The following is a 6,000-nucleotide window of genomic DNA, read 5'->3' on the forward strand; positions in this document are numbered from 1 at the left end:
GCGGTACATTAGCACAGGTTCACCCACACAACACTTATCAAAACAATGAAGATTAATCAGTCGTATGTAGCGAAAGCACTAGACTAAAATCCCGTGTGTCCTCGAGAACGTTTGGTTATTATAAGTAAACAAACCGGCTTGTCCTTTGTGCTAAAAAGGATTGGGCCACTCGCTGCAATTATTTCTCTCGCATTTTACTTACTCGTACTTTATTCATCTGTTACATCAAAACCCCTGAATACTTGTCTGTGAGCATTTACAGTGATTCCTTCATCAAAACTGCTTGTCAACACCTTCTGCTCCTCGTTGGGATCGACATTCTTACTTATCGAAGATACTACGATACACCCCTATACTTGTGGGTCATCAAGACTATTTTACGGCGCCGTTGTCGGGGAGTGAAGCGCTATTGGTAAGCGGAATTGGTAAGGAAAACCTTTACTTGTTTGTGCTGATTTTATTTCGCCTACTCGCTATAAGTCATTATGGAGAGATCTTCTCTTCAATTTCTATTTGGGAAATCTACTACTACTGCAACGGTAGTGGATGAGGCGCCAGGTGAGGAAGTAATACCATATAAAATACCTACGAAAATTATTGAACATGTTATGGATAACCGCTATGAAGGGGATGGAGCTGTCCATCCTGGTGATCATTTACTGTTTTTGCATGAATTATGCGGGTTATTCAAATGTGCAGGTATTGCTATGAATGAAGTTAGGAAGAAGCTATTCTCTATATCGCTGTCTGGTAAAGCAGCGCATTAGTATAAACTGCTGAAGAATGGTGATTCTCTTGACTGGGAGGACAATGTGCCTTTATTTTATTCCAAATTTTATCCTCCAAGTGAAATTCACAAAGATCGGAACCGCATATATAATTTCTGGCCTCATGATGGAGAGAGTATTGCCCAAGCTTGGGGGAGATTGAAGTCTTTAATGCTCAAATGCCCCATTCATGAGCTTCCTGGTAATGTTATTATTGATAATTTCTATGCAAGACTTTCTTTTCAAGACAAGACCTTGCTTGGATACTTCTTGCTCTGGATCATTTACACGCAATAAAGAAGAGTTTAAAAGGGACCTTCTTGATCGGATCCAAGAAAATACCGAAGGTTGGGAGAATGACAAAGATAGAGAATCGGGTATAATTTATGATTATAAATGCATTGAAGCTTTTATGGATACTGATACATTTCGTAATATGAGTGCTACATATGGTCTTGATTCTCAAGTTGCTGCAAACCTTTATAAAGCTTTTGCCTCTCATTATGAATTGCCTAAGAAGAATTTTGATAAGTATCATGAACCATATAAAGATAAAATTGATTCATCTATTAATAAGTGTGTTGTAGTTGAAACTGCTGATTGTGTTATTCCTGAAGCTTATATTGAAAAAACTCCTTTTCCTGCTAAAATGAGGGAGTACTCTGTTATAAATAGTGCGGTTCATAAAAGTGAAAAAGAAACATATAGAACCTGAAGAACAAATAAAAGTTGAACCTGTCGTTGCAATAGTTAAAGATCTTGTGACTGAAAATGTAGAGGATGGTCATATTATTTTCTGTGAAGATGCTTCTAATATTGTTTCACATCCTAATAAACCCAAACAAGCTAGTGTTCCTATGATATCTGTTAGAATTGGTGATCATTGCTACTATGGTTTATGTGATATTGGTGCAAGTGTTAGTGCTATACCTTATGAGCTTTACACGGAGATTATGCACGAAATTGATTCTTGTGAACTTGAAGATATTGATGTGGTTATTCAGCTGGCTAATAGAGAAACTATTTCTCCAATTGGTATTGTTCGAGATGTGGAAGTTCTATGTGGTAAGATTAAATATCCTGCTGACTTTTTGGTACTTGGTTCTGCTGCTAGTGATTATTGTCCTATCATTTTTGGTAGACCTTTTCTAAATACTTGTGGAGCTATTATAGATTGCAAGAAAGAGAAAATTTTGACTAAATTTGCTGGTGAATCTTATGAGTTTAACTTCTCTAAATTTACCAAAACTCCTTATAAAGCTGATTTGCCTAGTAATGATTTTAAAATGGAGCAGTGTGCATCTATTATTCTTGTTCCTAATAATCCTTTGCAGCAACATTTGGAGGATAGCGAGAGTGAAGTTTTTAGGAAAGAAAGAGATGAGCTTGAGGAGATTTTTCTTCGCCAACCTATTCTCAAGCATGATTTACCGGTGGAAGACTTGGGTACAACACCGCCACCAAAGGAAGATCCTGTTTTTGATTTAAAGCCTTTGCCTAATAATCTTAAATATGCTCATATTGATGATAAGAAAATATATCCTGTTATTATTAGTGCTAAGCTTACAGAGTTTGAAGAAGAAAGATTATTGCAAATATTGAAGAAACACCGAGGTGCTATTGGCTATACTCTTGATGACTTGAAGGGGATTTCTCCCTCTATTTGCCAACATTCCATTAATATGGAAGATGATGCGAAGCTCGTTGTTGAACCTCAGCGTCGTCTAATTCCCAAGATGAAGGATGTGGTAAGAAATGAGGTATTACGACTTCTTGAAGCTGGTATTATATATCATATTGCTGATAGTAGATGGGTTAGTCCTGTGCATTGCGTTCCTAAGAAAGGAGGAATGACTGTTGTGCCTAATGATAATGATGAGCTCATACCTCAAAGAGTAGTTGTAGGGTATAGAATGTGCATTGATTATCGAAAAGTTAATAAAGTTACTAAGAAAGATCATTACCCTTTACCATTTATTGATCAAATGCTAGAAAGGTTATCTAAAAATACTCATTTTTGTTTTCTTGATGGTTATTCCGGGTTTTCACAAATTGTTGTTAAAGCTAAAGATCAAGAGAAAACCACTTTTACTTGTCCCTATGGAACTTATGCTTATAGGCGTATGCCTTTTGGTTTATGTAATGCTCCTGCTACTTTTCAAAGATGCATGTCTGCTATTTTTCATGGCTTTTGTGAGAGTATTGTGGAAGTATTCATGGATGATTTTTCCGTCTACGGGAATTCTTTTGATAGTTGCTTGCGAAACCTTGATAAAGTTTTGCAGAGATGTGAAGAAACTAACCTTATTCTTAATTGGGAGAAATGCCACTTTATGGTTAATGAAGGAATTGTATTGGGACATAAAATTTCGAGAGAGGTATTGAAGTTGATAGAGCTAAAGTTGAAGCCATTGAGAAGATGCCCTATCCAAGGGATGTTAAAGGTATTCGTAGTGTTCTTGGACATGCTTGGGTTTTATAGGAGATTTATTAAAGATTTCTCCAAGATTTCAAAGCCTCTTACTAATCTTCTTCAAAAAGATGTACCTTTTGTTTTTGATGATGATTGTAAGGAAGCTTTTGAAACTCTAAAGAAAGCCTTAACAACTGCTCCTATAGTTGAACCTCCTGATTGGAATTTACCATTTGAAATTATGTGTGATGCTAGTGATTTTGTCTGTAGGCGCTGTTCTTGGATAGCGAGTAGATAAAAATTAAATGTTATTCATTATGCTAGCAAAACTCTTGATGTTGCTCAAAGAAATTATGCTACTACTGAAAAAGAATTGTTAGCTGTAGTCTTTGCTTGTGATAAATTTAGATCTTATATTGTTGATTCAAAAGTTACAATTCATACTGATCATGCTGCAATTAGATACCTTATGACAAAGAAAGATGCTAAGCCGAGGCTTATTAGATGGGTACTTCTTTTGCAAGAATTTGATTTACATATTGTAGATAGGAAAGGTGCTGATAATCCTGTTGCTTGATAATTTGTCTAGATTGGAAAATATTGCTTATGATCCTGTTCTCGTTAATGATAGTTTTCCAAATGAACAATTGGCTGTAATAAAGGTAAGCTCGCGAGACAGATCCTTGGTATGCTGATTATGCTAACTTTATTGTTTCCAAGTACATGCCTCCAACCTTTTCAGCTCAACGGAGGAGGAAATTCTTTTATGACTTGAGGCATTATTTCGGGATGACCCACACTTATATAAAGAAGGAGTGGATGGTATTCTGCGAAGGTGTGTTCCCGAATATGAACAACAAGAGATATTGAGTAAATGTCATGGCAGTGCTTATGGAGGACATCACTCGGAGATAGAACCGCGCAAAGGTTCTACAATCAGGTTTTTATTGGCCAACTCTCTTCAAAGATGCAAGGAAGTTTATTTTATCTTGTGATGAATGTCAAAGGGTTGGTAATATCTCCAGCATGCAATGAAATGCCTATGAATTATACTCTTGTTATTGAACCGTTTGATTGTTGGGGATTTGACTTCATGGGACTCCCTCTTCAAAAGGTAACACTCATATACTTGTTGTTGTTGATTATGTTACTAAATGGGTGGAAGCCATACCTACAAAAAGTCTTGATGGTGAGACCTCTTTAAAAATGCTTTTAGATATTATTTTTCCTAGATTTGGAGTACCTAGATATATTATGACTGATGGAGGTTCTCATTTTATTCATGGAGGTTTTAGAAAAACTCTTGCTAAAGTATGGTATTAATCATAGAATTGCTTCAAACATCATCCTCAAGCTAGTGGTCAAGTAGAGCTATCAAATAGAGAAATTAAATCTATCTTATGAAAGCTTGTTAATAAATCTAGAAAGAATTGAATTCAGTAAATTGAAGAGAAGCACTATGGTACTATAGGCACACTTATAAAAACCTATAGGAATGTCAACTTATAAAATGGTTTATAGGAAAAGCTTGTCATTTACCTTTAGAACTAGAGCACAAAGCTTATTGGGCTGTTAGAGACTAAATAAAGATCTAACATTAATGGTAATAAGGGGTTGTTGCAATTAAGTTCTCTAGATGAATGGAAGTGAAGCGTATGAAAATGCTGAAGCTGCTTTAAAGAAAAAGTGTGAGAAGTGGCCTTGATAGAAGGAGTCATCAAAGAGATTTAATGTTGAGAGATCAAGTTCTATTGTCTATCGGTCTCGTCTCGAATTCTTTGCGGGGATATTACTCGAAGTGGGAAGGACCATATGTTGTTGAGGAAGTTGTATCGTTCGGGAGCAATTAAAGTTGTAATGCTCTCGAAGCGATGCTACAGCGAGTGGTGAGATGAGCACGAAGGCTGCAAGCATTATATCTCGGAGTGATTCTTATAATGTTGATGTTGATATTGTTCAAGTGGAAACGCGGAAGCTTTCATCAAAGGACAAATTGACGAGTCCGCCGAACTGGACTTTGAATAGAGTAGTAACGATCACGTGGTAATGAAAAGTCCCGCAGTTTACCTTTCAGAACATTATTTCTGCTGTTTTTAGAAAATATGAAAAATTACGGAATCGAAACGGGTGGAAAAGACGCGCGAGGGCCCGTCACCACGCGGGCGGCGCGGGCCGCGCCGACACATGTGCGTGACCGCCCCTCGGCGTCCCGGTTCCCACTCGTTTTCGGCTTTGGAACCTTAACTGCTTTGTCGTAAAGCTGCTTTGCTATATAATCCCCCGGACCCGGAGGAGGTCGATAATATCGATTCTCTCGTCGTGTTTGTGTTTCGAGCTGTTTTGCGCGGTTGTTTTGATCCCGAAGCACCATGGTCTCCAACAACAAGGACAAGGAACCTTTGAAGGAAGATATTCGAGACCAGAGCTGAAGGAAGAAGATGCAAGCGAGGATGAGGAAGAAGTGGAGGAAGCTCATGAGAGTGCACCAACGAGCCCGCATTCGCAAGTATTGGCGTGATATCAAGTCCATCCAACATCAGGAGGAGTGCACGAATCAGCTACCGGAGGGAGCGGTTCACGTCGTGCCTCTAGCTCCAAGGACATCTTCTCGAACAAGTTACTAGCCACTTGCCCCGCAATCTAATCCATGATCGTCAAGTCGAAAGGACCCCTCAAGGTAGTGTTGCCAAGTGGTTGGGACATAGATCAGTGCTGACACGGCAGGAGAGATGAAATACTGAAGGCGAAGGATGGGGAAAACAACTTCGGGAGTTGGGACTCACCACCGGACATGATTATGAGTCGCGCTGAGCACAACTC

The sequence above is a fragment of the Lolium rigidum genome, chromosome 2 (assembly GCF_022539505.1).
Source record: "Lolium rigidum isolate FL_2022 chromosome 2, APGP_CSIRO_Lrig_0.1, whole genome shotgun sequence".
NCBI classification, from domain to species: Eukaryota; Viridiplantae; Streptophyta; class Magnoliopsida; order Poales; family Poaceae; genus Lolium; species Lolium rigidum.